Below are 15,718 nucleotides of genomic sequence, written 5' to 3' on the forward strand. Positions count from 1 at the left end.
GAATAGTAATGGTCTGACTTTGAGTGGGTTCCATCTGTAGCCTGGAGCTCTGTGAGGCAGGGACCAGGTGTGATTCACCTTTGTCTCTCCAGTGACAGTACACAGCAGACTCCGATAAGTACTTTTTTTTTTTTTTTTTTGAGACGGAGTCTCGCTCTGATGCCCAGGCTGGAGTGTAGTGGTATGATCTCGGCTCATTGCAAGCTCTACCTCCAGGGTTCACGCCATTCTCCTGCCTCAGCCTCCCGAGTAGCTGGGATTACAGGCGCCTGCCACCATGCCTGGCTAATTTTTTAAAAAATGTTTTTAGTAGAGAAGGGGTTTCACCGTTTTAGCCAGGATGGTCTCGATCTCTTGACCTCGTGATCCGTCTGCCTTGGCCTCCCAAAGTGCTGGGATCACAGGCGTGAGCCACCATGCCCGGCCCTCCGATAAATATTTCTTACAAAATAAAACAGAATAAAAAGTAGACATCTGCGCAGGTGTGGGATGACTGAGCAGCAGCAGAAGCAGGAAAAGTCAGCGTCCCCAGATCAGCCGATGTGGCATTTGGCTTCTAGATAGGGGTGAGGTGCCAGGACAGGGATGGGGGTCCTGTGGCTCTGCTGCTCTGGGGAACACCCCTAGGATTTGGAGTGTCTGCTGTGGTTGCTGCACTTCACTTGACCATGGGAAAGTGACCAGAGGGTGTGGGGCTTCAGGTGACCCTATATGGGAAATGGCCGAGGGAAGATTGGGTGGGTGGTGCATGGGATGGTTTACCCGTATTTGAAGGTCAGTTGTATGAAAAGATGTTAAACTTATTTCAGCCTATGGAGAGTAAGATGAGGATTGGTGAGTGTGAATCAGACATCTTTTGACTCAAGACGAAAAAGAACTGTTACAGTAAAGGAAGTTTCCTTGGAAAATTACAAGTTTACTGGCAGAATTCAAGCCAGGGCTGGGTGTCTGAAAATACCTCTCAGAATGATTTTTAAGGTAACAAGGGCAGAGCTTGGCTAGGAATGTGGTTTTCCACTGATATCACATATTAAAAAAATGTCCTTTGCAATGGGACATTGCTCAATGATGCAGGCTGAGCTCTCTATGACAGTTACTTTCAGTCATGTGGGCAGCTGTGATTCTCTTATCCAGTCCGTGACTTGGACTTCACCAACTACCTCTGGCAGGCTGCCCCTGCCAGCCCTATGCCCTCTTTTACCCCAGGAGTTAGGTGCATTAACTAATGATGGCCACAAGGTGGCAGTGCTGCTGCTGCTTCTTTTTTTTTTCTTTTTTCTTTTTCTGAGACGGAGTCTCACTGTTGCCCAGGCTGGAGTGCAGCGGTGCGATCTCGGCTCACTGCAACCTCCGCCTCCCGGGTTCAAGCGATTCTCCTGCGTCAGTCTCCCGAGTAGCCACGTAGCTGGGATTACAGGTGCATGCCACCACACCCAGCTAATTTTTTATATTTTTAGTAAAGACAGGGTTTCACCGTGTTAGCCAGGATGATCTTGATCTTCTGACTTTGCGATCCGCCTGCCTCGGCCTCTCAAAGTGCTAGGATTACAGGTGTGAGCCACCGCGCCCGGCCCTCTCTGGTGTTTTCTAAAACCTCTACCTGAATATGGGCAAGCCTAAGAGGCTTTTAGGATTAAGAAAAGGTCACGAATGAGGTGAAAGGTAAACTTCATTATTATTTTTCTCTTGTGAGGTGACATAGTTGAGTGTGAAATAGTTGCATTTTAGAACTGGAAGACACTGGAGAGAAGTGCTTCACAAATCTTAATGTGTTCATGGATCACCTGAAGATCTTGATTAAATACAGATTCGGATTCTTTTGGTGGGGCCTGAGATTCTCAATTTCTAAGGCGCTTTTGGATTATGTCATTGCTGCTGGTTGGTGGACCACACTTTGAGTAGCAAGGCTTGAGGGTCATTTAGAGATTAATTCTTATTCCATGTGATTTATGGCTGAAGAGAGACCAAACTACAGAGAGAGAATATAACTTGCCTTCCATAGCTATGCCCTCACTGCATGACTTTTTGCATTTAAACCCAGGGCTTCAGCTTCTCCGTCCAATTCTCGTTTCATGCATCACGTGGCCCCTACACTGTTGTTGGTGGCACCTCTTTACCTTAGGAACCCAGAACTCCATTTCCACCACCCACTGATCTTGGCTCAAGGTTTCACTTTGACTGGGTCTGCCCTTCCTCAAAACCTTGAGGGGCTCTTCTATAATCACAAGATCAAGTTTGAACCTCTGTGTCTACTGTTCATGCCTCTACAACATGTGATTCCCCCTTTAGCAAGCTTACATAACTTCCCTGTTTTTTTAACTGACTCTTTCTGCTCTAGCTCTCCCTGCTCCTTCCTGTTCCCTACACATACTTCGTTCAGGTCTCTCAATGGTAGTGATGGTTACATGGTCTCTGGTGTTAAACTCACCGAGTTTCTAATCCCATATCCACCACCGACCTTGGCAAGTTACTTCCCCTTTCTGAGGATGAGCATCCTCCTCTGAAATAATTTCATGTATTGATTGAGAGAGTAAATAAAATAACATCTGCAAGCCCACTGTCATTCCTCGGACCCTCTTTAAAACTAGCATCTACACAGGGTGGGGAACATCACACACCGGGGCCTGTCGTGGGGTGGAGGGAGGGGGGAGGGATAGCACTAGGAGAGATACCTAATGTAAATGACGAGTAAATGGGGTGCAGCACACCAACATGGCACATGTATACATATGTAACAAACCTGCACATTGTGCACATGTACCCTGGAACTTAAAGTATAATTAAAAAAAAAAAAAACCAAAACCAAAAAAAACTAGCATCTACAGTGGTGCCTGACACCTGGTTGCCTGGCTTATGTTTCTCCATGTCTCTGCTTTCCTAAGGCTGAACCATTCAAGGCTTAACCTGAACCCTGTCTCTTTTGTGAGCATTTCTTTCATTCTTTCTTTTTTCTTTTTTGTTTTGTTTTGAGACGGAGTCTCACTCTGTCCCCCAGGCTGGAGTGCAGTGGCGCAATCTCAGCCCACTGTAACCTCCGCCTTCCGGGTTCAAGCTATTCTCCTGCCTCAGCCTCCTGAGTAGCTGGGATTACAGGTGCATGCCACCATGCACAGCTAATTTTTTTTTTTTTTGTATTTTAGTAGAGATGGGGTTTCACCATGTTGGTCAGGATGGTCTCGAACTCCTGACCTCAAGTGATCTGCCTGCCTCGGCCTCCCAAAGTGTTAGGACTACAGGCATGAACCACCATGCCTGGCCTTATGAGCATTTCTGACCCAATTGATCCCACCCTTCTATAAATTGTTTCACCCATGTATTGGCATTTAATTATGTCCCAGTGAGACCCCACAGGGAGGCTGGAAGGGTTTTGGCTGTGTGAGAACTGAAGGTGAATTGAGTGAGCTCCTTTCTTACTCTACCCCCTGAGTGTTAGAGCTGCTGTCTCTTTTTTTTTTTCAGCTATTGCCAGCAGCAGTTTCTCCTGCGCCAGCTGCACCAGACCCTGGGCAGGCAAGTGAATACCTTAGGGTTTGTTCCTGTCAGGGTCACTCCTGCCTCTGGGTTTTGGTGAAACTGGCGTTTTCTTTTGCATCTTATCAGATGGCCCCTCTGAGGAGGTTATTGATGATATCCCTTTATGGAAACCCTAAGGTAATAACTCTAAGGAAGTTGAGAACAGTATTTTCTAACTTAAACAGCTTGGTGGCAGGAGATGTGTACACTTTCCTATTTCATAAAATTTACAACAGATTCAGAAGAGATTAAGGACAAAGGACCAAATGGGGAGGACAGGTTTGTTTAAGGGAGGTCATGTACTTTCAATCTGGAGTCTATCAATTGTTCATTCAACTCTGTGTGGAAGTGTGCATCTTTGCATGTGTGGTCGTCTATTTGGATCACATGATTCATAATTCTGTCCCTGTCAGTGGCAATTAGGAGTTCATGTTAGGCTTATGAGGATAAAATATATGGGTGTGCACTATTACTGAAGCCAGGGTTTCTGATATCTGGAGAGAAAATAGGCCAGGAGGGCTGGTCACTTTACTTAGTGCCCTGCCTTTCTCTCTCTCTCTCTCTTTCTCTCTCTTTTGAGACAGAGTCTCACTCTGACACCCAGGCTGGAGTGTAGTGGACTATAGCTCACTTCAACCTCCACCTCCTGGGCTCAAGTGATCCTCCCATATCAGCCTCCTTGTTAGCTGGGACCACAAGCACATGCCATCATGCCCAGCTAATTTTTTGTTTTGTTTATTTGTTTGTCTGTTTTTGTAGAGATGGGGTTTCACCATATTGCTCAGGTTGGTCTCGAACTTCTGGGCTCCAGTGATCTAGCCATTTTGGCCTCTTCCAAATGCTGGGATTACAAGTGTGAGCCACCATTCCCGGCCCTGCCTTCTCTTTTTATTAGACAGCAGTCTACTCACTCATCATGTTCCCAGTAAGGGGATTTTTAACCTTCTCATTTTCCTACCAGGGGTCCATGCCAAAGTCCATATGTGTTTAATTGTGTCTAGAATTGGATGTTCTTTTTGAAAAGAGCAGCCCAAGGAATGGCTTCTTAGCTGATATCCAGGATTCTAATCTTCATTGTCTAAACTTTGGGTTTCCATTCCTGGATACTGGTTAGAGTAACTTGTAGGGCATTTAAAATGTACCAATGTCTGTGCTTTCCCCAAGTATGTCTGACTGGATTGGTGCATTGTGTGGCCCAGGCATTGGTTGTTTAAGAATGCTTCCAAGGAAAACGGTCATTTTATTGTGGAGGAATTTTAGCCCAGGGCTCAAAGTTAACATCCCATTAATTAGAGATATCGACATCTTAGGGCATCCTAATATAATGGATGGAGAAGGCACAAAATCGCCTCTTTGGTTTTCTTGACCGAAGTGTATAACCTCAGTTTAATCACGAGAAAAAATTAGAAAAATTTAAACTGAGGGTAACTACAAAATAACAACGCCAATACTTTTCAAAAATGTTAAGGTCATGAAGGCAAAAGAAATTCTGAGGAACTGTCCAAGATTAAAGGAGACTGAGAGGACAAAACAATGAGATGCAACGTGTAATTGTACATTGGACCCTGTTCCAGAAAAAGGACATTAGAGGGAAGATAAAGAGGATTTGAATAAGGTCTGCAGATTCATTCACTGTATGATGTCAGCGATAATTTATTGATTTTAATGTTTGCACTGTGGTTATCTAAAACAATGTTTGGGGAAGTTGAGTGAAAAGTATATGGGGACTGTATTTTTGGAACATTTTTGAAAGTCTGAAATTATTTTAAAATGAAAAGTTTGAAAAAAAAAAGGAGAAGAAATCTAGATATTTCTATTAAGTTGCCAGACTTGAAGACCATTTCCCAAGTTATCTTGCCTAATATTGTAGAGTAATCTTCCTGGAAATGCTGTTTGTCACGTTTGTGAGCTTCTCAGAGCTTTCCAGTGACTTCTCTTATCTGTAGGATGAAGTTCCCATTCCTTAGGATGCCACTCAGAGCCCTCATAGCCCGGCCCCAATCTACTCCCTTGATTTACATTGAAGGACCTGACCCACATTTTACTTTCTCATTTCCAAACATTTTCTAAGTCTTTTCCCTGTTCATATCACACCCTTGCCTGTCTTCTCAGCCTCCTGAGTTGTTCTTTGTCCTAAAGGCCCATTTCAGACCCTGTCTCTTCATTGAAGCCTGTATAGTTATTTCTGTTAGAAGCAGTCATCTTTCCTTTCTTTGAATTCTTGTAGGTACAATGGTGTGGAGTGAAACATGAGTTTTATTTCATTATATTATATTTTAGAAAAAAATCAATTTATTCTGCTCATTTAAAGTTTTTCTTTCAAAAAATCTTAAAATTTTCATTGGAGAAGGATTAGAGATTAAATTGTTGATGTTTGAATTTCATTGTGGTTTAAAAAAACTTTTATTTTAGGTTCAGGGTACATGTGCAGCTTTGTTATGTAGGTGAACCTGTGTCACAGGGGTTTGATGTACAAATTATTTCATCACCCAGCTACTAGGCCTAATACTCAGTAGTTATGTTTCCTGCTCCTCTTCTTCCTCCCACTCTCCACCCTCTTGTAGGCCCCAGTGTCTGTTGTTCCCCTTTTTATGTCCATGTGTTTTCATCATTTAGCTCCCACTTATTTTTTAATTTTAATTTAATTTAATTTTTTTTTTTTTTTTTTTTGAGACGGAGTCTCTCTCTGTCACCCAGGCTGGAGTGCAGTGGTGCGATCTCCGCTCACTGCAAGCTCTGCCTCCCAGGTTCACGCCATTCTCCTGCCTCAGCCTCCTGAATAGCTGGGACTACAGGTGCCTGCCACCATGCCCGGCTAATTTTTTTGTATTTTTAGTAGAGACAGGGTTTCACTGTGTTAGCCAGGATGGTCTCAATCTCTTGACCTCGTGATCCACCCACCTCAGCCTCCCAAAGTGTTGGGATTACAGGCGTGAGCCACTGCGCCCGGCCTTAGCCCCACTTATAAGTGAGAACATGCAGTATTTGTTTTTCTGTTTCTGCGTTAGTTTGCTGAGCATAATATCCTCTAGCTCCACCCATGTTCCTGCAAAAGAGATGACCACATTATTTTTTATGGCTGCATAGTATTCTGTGGTGTATATGTACCACATTTTAAAAATGCAGTTTTCCATTGAGAGGCATTTCGGTTGATTCTGTGTCTTCTCTATTGTGAACAGTGCTGCAGTGAACATTCATGTGCGTGTGTCTTTATGATAGAATGATTTATATTCCTCTGGGTATATACCCAGTAATGAGATTGCTGGGTCAAATGGTAGTTCTGTTTTTAGCTCTTTGAGGAATTGCCATACTGCTTTCCACAATGATTGAACTAATAATTGACACTCCCACCAACAGTGTATAAGCACCCCCTTTTCTCCACAACCTTGCCAGCATGTTACTTTTTTTTGACATTTTTGATAATAGCCATTCTGACTGGTGTGAGATGGTATCTCACTGTAGTTTTGATTTGCATTTCTCTAATGATCAGTGATAGTGAGCTTTCTTTCCTATGCTGTTGGCCACATGTATGTCTTCTTTTGAAAAGTGTCTGTTCGCCAGGCAGAGTGGCTCACACCTCTAATCCTAGCACTTTGGGAGGCTGACCTGGGTGGATCACTTGAGGTCAGGAGTTCAAAACCAGCCTGGTCAATATGGTGAAACTCTGTCTCTACTAAAAATACAAAAAAATTAGTTGGGTGTGGTGGCGGGCACCTGTAATCCCAGCTGCTTGGGAGGCTGAAGCAGGAGAATTTCTTGAACTCGGGAGGCGGAGGTTGCAGTGAGCCGAGATTGCACCACTGCACTAAAAAAAAAAAAAAAAAGTGTGTTCATGTCCTTTGCCCACTTTTTAGTGGGAATTTTTTTTTCTTGTAAATTTGTTTAAGTTCCCTGTAGATGCTGGATATTACATTTTAGTCAAATGCATAGTTTGCAAATATGTTTTCCCACTCTGTAAGTTGTCTGTTTACTCTGTTGATAGTGTCTTTTGCTGGAAGCATGAGTTTTGGATTCAGAAATATGAGTCTGAGTCCTAGTTCCACCTTTTATCAGGTGAGATAAGGGACAAGTTAATTGATGTCTTGGAATAGAGGGATAATAGTGCCTATTTAAAGGGTCATTGTGAGCATTGGATGAGGTACAAACATAAAGGTCCCCAGCATGTAGCAGATTACTTCCTCTTCATTCCTGTAGCTCAGTGGTTCCAAAGGTATTGCGGGTGGTGTGAACTTTCTTATCAAAATTTTCTATAGATCCTTCAACTAAGATGGCCTTGAACTGAACTGAATGCTTAGGACTTTAAGAAGTTCAACTGACGTTTGGATTTTTGTGAAAACAACTCAATAAATAAGTTATCTATCAATAGAGGAATGTAACCCAACAGAGGAAGAAGGGAATGACAATGGGATTGTAAATGGGAGAAAGCTGTGATGCCTTCCACACCCATCCCTTTGTTCTCAGTCAGACAATATCAAGGAAGTACAACTTCTAAAATTATGTGAAGGAAAATAAACACCTCAGGACTGCCAAACTCATTACACCAAAGGGATACTTCAGCCTGGAGATTGAGTCATGCAGGACCACCATTTTTTCCCCAAATGAACAACTGTTACTTTACAACCTTGTGTCAAAGCATTGTACATTAGCCAGAGCCCCAGGAGAAGATGAAAAGACCCTAGGCATATCTGGATGACCTCCCTCACAAATTGTTTTTTTGCTGTCCTCGAACCACATTTGAAGTATATTTGTGGAACAGACTCTTACAAGTACTCTTAAATGTTGGCTTCTCATAACTATGGAGCTCATGTCATTGGACTAGGAAAAAAAACCCAGGACTTTAGTTAAAAAAAATGCATTCATGATGATTGCTAACCCAACATCAAGGAGAACAAGAGTTAATTACATGAGGATAAATTGATACAGGACTAAAATGATTTTTTCATGACCTTTTTTTTAAAAAAAAAAACATTGCTGACTTTTTTTATGTTTTGTTCTCCAGAGTCAAAAAAGCTTTTTTTTTTTTCTTTTGAGCTTTTTAGCTTACAACAAATTGGGTAAAGTATAATTTTGTGAGCTAAATTGGAAAGATTTATCTTTCTCTCTACCCAATTTCTACAAAAATAAACGATTTGTGCATATTCTTAATTTATGGCAATATAGATATTTGCATAAATTCCATAAGAATTTGTTTTCTTTTATAACAGGACACAATTGGAGACATTGGTTATTTTATAGAGGCTTTGAGTGAAATGGTATATTTTCAGATATGACCAGAATGCTTTGAGGAATTGAGATTGACTTTATAGAACTGACAAAAAGCCTCTTGGACAGACTGACCTGGTTACCTTGTCTATGCAGTTTCTATAAAAAGTTAATGATCTGTGGTAAGTAAAGAATGTCACTTTCTGATAGGCCCAGGAACCCCCAAGTTATTTTGAGACCTCAAGAAAAGAGGAATTCACCAAATTCATGCAGGTATCTACAGGCACAGATAAATTCCTGGCTTGCATAGCCTTGAGATGCTTTTGGAAGTCTAATCTGAGATTCCTTATGAAAAAAAGTCTCAGCAAAGCCAATTTAAAAAGACTCTCTATGGCCAACCACTATTCTTGCCATACTTTATGCAAATAATCAGGCCAGGTATAAGACTAAAACTTATTTAGCAAATACATTTGTCCTACTATGATTTGTCTTTCATAAAAATGGGAGCCTGGAGAGAGAAAAATTTGTGTTTCAAAAGAAAACTTCAATACAACTGTTATTAAATTCTAGGCTTGTTCATTATTTTTGAGTTTTATTATTTGCCTATAATTTGGACTGAATCCTAAATTCTTTCCTGGCTATAAATATCAAAAGTAATGATTTCAAGATTTTCTTCCATTTTGGAATATTAGAAATTAAAACTGTGCTTTTCTTCAAGCCCTGCAAACTGAAACTAGACAAGTTAAGTGAACTTTTGGAGAAATCACAGCAACTTATATATAAACAATTTTTGTGCCCGTTGATGCATGGACTACATGAAAGGGTCACACGAATACTGGATTTGTACTGAAATTCAGAGAAATCTGTGAGATTGTCACTGCAGTTAGATGATTCAGAGACTCTAGAAAAATGAGTCTATAGGCTGGGCGTGGTGGCTTATGCCTGTAATCCCAGCACTTTGGGAGGCTGAAGCGGGTGGATCATGAGGTCAGGAGATCGAGACCATCCTGGCTAACACGGTGAAACCCCGTCTCTATTAAAAAATACAAAAAATTAGCTGGGTGTGGTGGCGGGAGCCTGTAGTCCCAGCTACTTGGGAGGCTGAGGCAGGAGAATGGCATGAACCTGGGAGGTGGAGCTTGCAGTGAGCTGAGATCAGGCCACTGCACTCCAGTCTGGGCGACAGAGCCAGACTCTGTCTCAAAAAAAAAAAAAAAAAAAAAGAAAAAAGAAAAAAGAAAAATGAGTCTATAGACTGCTGTAGACATTAGAGGTGAGCCAACATGCAATTGAAAGTGTTAGTGATCATGGCCCAAAGAATTGCTCTAATTGAGGAGGCAGTTGTGTATCCTCAATTGGATTCCAGGATTATACTTTTTTGTTGTTGTTGTTGCTGTAGTTAGTCCTTGGTCCTTTTCTGATTTGACTTCACCCCCTTTTCCATGGGAGATGACTTCCTAGGAATGAGCCTTCATAGTGATGTAAGATCAGATGAAACATAGCCACAAAGTCATGTATTTAACAGTGATTTCTCTGAAAGATTTAGAAGAATGTTGGGGGTTGGCAGGTGTGGTGGCACAGGCCTGTAATCTTCACATTTTGAAAGGCCAAGGTGGAAGGATCGCTTGAAGCCAGGAGTTCAAGACTAGCCTGAGCAACAAAATAAGACCACATCTCTACAAAAAGTAAACTAAAATAAATTAGCTGGGTGCAGTGGTGCATGCCTGTAGTCTCAGCTATTCAGGAGGCTGATGTGGGAGGACTTCCTGAGCCCAGGAGTTCCAGGCTGCAGTGAGCTACGATCATGTCACTATACCCTAGCCTGGGTGACAGAGCAAGACCTTGCTTCTTAAAAAAAAAGTAGGAGGCGGGGTTGGGGCAACAGGAAGGCAAAAAGCCTCAGGGATCTCCAGATGACTGCCCTCTAAATAGTTCTTTGCTGGCCTCAAAATCTTTCAAGATGTATAGCGTTTCATAAAACAAGGCATGTCAATTATAACTTCAGGTGTGCAATCAAAATCTAGCTCCTAAAACTAAAGCCTGTTAAGTTTTATTCTGATAATATTTATCTTCCCAGGCACAGAACAAAGGCAAGATGAGATCAATTATTCTTCCACCTATCCCATCTCTTTCTACCTGTCTTCCCCCCTGTAAGGAAATATATAAATACTAAGCCTTCTGCAACCTCTTCAGAGAGAACACACCCACAGAGGTTTTCTGTGATTCATGTTTTCCCAGGGTGCACCCTCAAGCTCTGGCTCAATAAACCTTAACTGGTCAAGACCCTTGCCTCAGTCAATCATTCTGGATGACCACCATGAGTCTTGCACAGGCCTTCACTGATCCCTTTGCTGCCCAGGTGATGTGTACCTAGGTGAGTCAGGTCCCCACGAGTCAAACATTCTTCTCCCTTTCTGCCTCCTCTACCTCCCTCTCCTCATTCAGTGCCGTGTGCCCTGGTCTGGCCCCAGCTCCAGGCCATTAGTATTAGCCTAAGAAGGCAAGGCCAGGATGAACAGGCTGAGAAGGAAATCAGAGGCCAACAGGCATGAAAAGAGGCAGATGGGACTGTCATTTCTCAGAGCCACCCACTCTGGGTGTGTTTTATGACTGCTACTGGATTTGGAATCTTTTCCTCTTTGTGGCCATAATGGGAACTCACCCTTCTCCTACTTCCTTCCCATTACACTTTCTATTCATAGGGAACTCCTTTTATGACCAGAGAAAGGCTGTAAAAATAGTTGACAATTGAGTAAAACTGACTTTATAATGACTGGGAACCTGGCTCTGTTTTTTTCCAAAAGAGACTGAGATTCCTCAAAGCCAGCTTTTATGCAGGGCTGTGCAGTTGTGAGTGTAGCATTAGGGAACAGGTACATAAGTGAAGGGTGAGACAGAAAACAAAATGCTGGCTCTTTGTCAAATCCTGAAAGTAGAGGGGGCAAAAATCATTCTGGAAGGTGTATGTCATTCAGGAGACCTTGGAAATCTCAGGGTATCCTCTTCCCAGATGAAGTGGAGGATGAGGTTAAATTATGGAGTTGGGTGGGTGATACTGGGTACATTACTTCTCTGCCTCATTTTTTTTTGTTTTTTTGTTTTTTTTTGATGGAGTCTCGCTCTGTTGCCCAGGCTGGAGTGCAGTGGCACGATCTTGGCTCACTGCAAGCTCTGCCTCCAGGGTTCACGCCATTCTCCTGCCTCAGCCTCCCGAATAGCTGGGACTATAGGCACCCACGACCATGCCTGGCTAATTATTTTGTATTTTTAGTAGAGATGGGGTTTTACGATGTTGGCCAGGATAGTCTTGAACTTCTGACCTTGTGATCCACCTGCCTCAGCCTCCCAGAGTTCTGGGATTACAGGTGTGAGCCACCGTGCCCAGCCTGCCTCATTTTTTTAATCTGTAAAAATGGGGATAACATCCAGGAATTTTTGTGAAGATGTTAGCTACATGGAAAGATCTTAGGATAGTGCCTGGCACATACTAAGTTTTAAGTCAGTGCAAACTATTATGATTATGGGAATAGGAAAAGGTGCCACCCTGGACGTGTAGGATGAGGAGGTATTTTCCAGCCAGGGTCCTAGCAGGCCAACCGGAGATGAAGATGGTTAAGGAGAAGCAGCTTAACTTCAGGAGTGGAAGGATTGGGGAGCATTAGCTCATGCACAAGATTCTGTGAAAATGCCTTTACCTAACAGCAGAAATACCCAGAATGGGTGTGGCTTCTGTCACAATTATTGTCTAAAAATGTGTCGTAGACTCAAATGGCTTTGATGTAAGCCAAGTACAGAAAAGGGCTTCAGGGCTGCCTTGCACATAGCATTCATCTTGTCAAAGGAAAACATTCATCTTGTTAAAGGAAAACATTCATTTTGCTAAAGGAATCCCCACTTGTAGCCCTGGTTATTATTTTTGTCTCAGTACTATTCTTGTTTATAGTTTGTAAAGAGAAAGACTGAAGAAGTGTGAAATATGGAAGTGCATGTATGAATTAACAGGGCAGAATTGGGACTGGTGTGCGTAAGTTAAGAGAAAGTGCATATAAATTTATGTGAACATAAAGAAGACTTCTTGTTTTAAGCAGACCTCTTTGTATAAATAATGTGGGCTGTCTTGAGTGGATGGCAGACTCTATCACAAGAACATTCTAGCAGAGTCACGAGAGAATGGGGAGCATGACTTCTTTCTAAATGGCAAGTTAAGAGTGTGTAAGTCGATGAAGAGAGAGGAGATGAAGGAGAAGATGGGTGAGGATGAGAGAAATGGGATAGAGAAAAGAACAGACTGAAAGGAATGTTTACCAAGTGCTCATCAGGTACCAGCCTCAGTGTCTAATACCTTACACATCTTAATTTACACTTTGACTGTCATTTTCTGATACAGTAACAGTCATCTTTGTTCTGCAGATGAGAAAACGCTGTGGGAGGTGAAGTGAGTGGTCCAGGATCATCCAGCCAGTTCATAGCAGAGCTGGTGTGTTTCACCTCAAAGTTTGTGCTCTTGCCTGTGATTCACACAAAACAATGAGATATAGAAAGAAGGCAAATGAAATTTTTGTTGTGGGTGATGTTTATGGAAGTTACCAGTGTTAGGCAGAATAATGGCCTCCCCAAAATGTCCACATCCTTATCCATGGAACCTGTGCATGTTACTTTATTTGGCAAAAAGACTTCACTCTTGATATGGGGAGGTTATTCTGGACAATCTGGGGTGGCCCAGTGTAATCAGAAGGGTCCTTGTAAGTGAAAGAGTGAGGCAGGAAGGTCAGGGTGAAAATGCTGCAGTCTGAGAGACTCCACTAACCATTGCTGGCTGTGAACATGCATCAGAAGACAAAATTTCAACTAATGTAGTTATAGATCGAATTTTCTTTTAATTGTGATTCAGGATTTGGGGCAGCTCTCACTCTACACGTACAGTAATAGCTCCTCCTGGGCAATATAATAACAGAGCAATGGGTTTTGTCAAATTGGAACCAGTAGACAGAGCCATAGAAATAAATGGATTGGTTAACATCAGGGTACTTCAGGTTACTCTTTTTGGGGTAAATGTTAAAGCAGAGGGGACTTCCTTATGATGTTGACTCAGGGAGACTGGAATCTTCTGTTTTCAGAAAACATTGGTCTGTTTTGAGATCTGCTTCCTTAAAATTCCAGTTGGAGTATGCAGCATTTAGCGTGAGTGGCTCTAATTTGGAGTCTTTAGACTCTCACTTAAGTGAGAGTGTGACCAAAACTTAAAGCATTAGCATTACTCTCAGTTATCATCATTTTTGGCTTCCATTGTTTATAGGTTATGATATCCTCCTGATCACACATTTCTTTGAGTTTATGTAATTCCAGCCAAATAGAGACCCTTTGATATTTGATGGATGGCAGCATGCAAACACTTAAAACTTTTAGAGATTACAGCACACCAGGGAGACCACTAGTATGACTATGAGGAAGATAATGTTAAGAGTTTGGAGTATGGACCTTTGGTAAGATGCAAACCAACTGAAATAGAATAGATAAAAGAATGAACCAGATGAGTGTAGCTATTTTAACCAAGTAACATGTTTGTTAATTTTTGCAACTGAGACTCTATAATACCCGATATATTTATCCATGTGCAACAAGAAGCATCATAAACTACACAGACTCCTCTCTGATCAGCCAATAGGGAGCAATTTTATTATCTAGCATTGCATGCCTGGGTTAAATTAAAACAGGCAGTGAGAACAAGTGAGTCTAGGAGTCTGACTCTAAAAGAGACCATAGTACATTTGAACAAAGAGTTGTGTTAAAGATGCTGCTACCGTCAGCCATTGGGTGGACTAAAGGATCTCATACGTAAAAATTTGGGGTTGACACGATAGATTAGACACTCCGTTAATCTATCATTCTCTGTATTTTCTCAAATATAACATCCCAATCAAAGCCTTGGTAATATAACCAATGTTTTAAACTATATCCCATTATAAAGACAGCAGATTCTCACTGAACTTGTGCAAATAACTGAATTACCATAAACATATGAATACTCATGAATAGTTGCCCAGTTCTGTGGCAGTCAGGTAGGGAGCAAAAGTAAATGTTATAATTTTTGTTCACAAAAGTCTACTTTACCAAATTGCAGTAAGGTATAGATAGCTTAAAAGATAAAGAAATTCATAAATCTGAAAAAGAAAACACTTAAAGAATTGGCAATTTTTCAAATAAAAAATCTTAAAAACGGGCTGGGCGTGGTGGCTCACACCTGTAATCCCAGAACTTTGGGAGGCTGAGGCAGGCGGACCATGAAGTCAGGAGATCGAGACCACGGTGAAACCCCATCTCTACTAAAACTACAAAAAATTAGCCGGGCTTTGTGGCAGGCGCCTGTAGTCCCAGCTACTCAGGAGGCTGAGGCAGGAGAATGGTGTGAACCCAGGAGGCGGAGCTTGCAGTGAGTTGAGATCGTGCCACTGCACTCCAGCCTGGGCAACAGAGCGAGATTCCATCTCAAAAAAAAAAAAAAAAATCTTAAAAACATTATCCTCATCATTATTTAGTTCAATGAAATTCATGTTTTTTTCCTTCTGTGTTTTGGTGGGCAACTTCACAAAGGTATCAGCCTGTTTGCAAGTTCATAGACAGTCCAGTGGCATGATCTGAAAGTTATCAGGAACTTGTGTTCAAGAGTACTCGTCAGAGTCTTTTCCATAAATCTTGAAGAAGAAGCAATTTTGAATGGTAGCTGATTGCAAATGCTTTGAGGAAGAATAAAAACAACTGTCTGTGAATGACAAAGATTGAAAATGACTATGGTTAAAACTCTGAGGAGAGCTCATTATGATAAAGACACAGCTCACATAGAAATTTAGTTACTTCTGTGGCATATGACATTATGACTGATAACATATTCGATTTCTAGGAATCTCATAATTTTTGGAACACTCATATCGGTAACATAACTGTAAATATAACTTAGAGAAGGTTTAGCACCACTTATCAATTGACAATGCTTTCCATGTAATTT

General features: G+C 41.7%; 1 protein-coding gene across 1 annotated transcript in view; it reads left to right on the forward strand.

Annotated features, from left to right (window-relative positions):
* The window catches only part of LOC100976543 (CEA cell adhesion molecule 6), a 910,921-nt gene that overhangs the window by 815,222 nt on the left and 79,981 nt on the right, over window positions 1–15,718 (forward strand). The window lies entirely within an intron of this gene.

Source organism: Pan paniscus, chromosome 20 (genome assembly GCF_029289425.2).
Source record: "Pan paniscus chromosome 20, NHGRI_mPanPan1-v2.0_pri, whole genome shotgun sequence".
Taxonomy (NCBI): domain Eukaryota; kingdom Metazoa; phylum Chordata; class Mammalia; order Primates; family Hominidae; genus Pan; species Pan paniscus.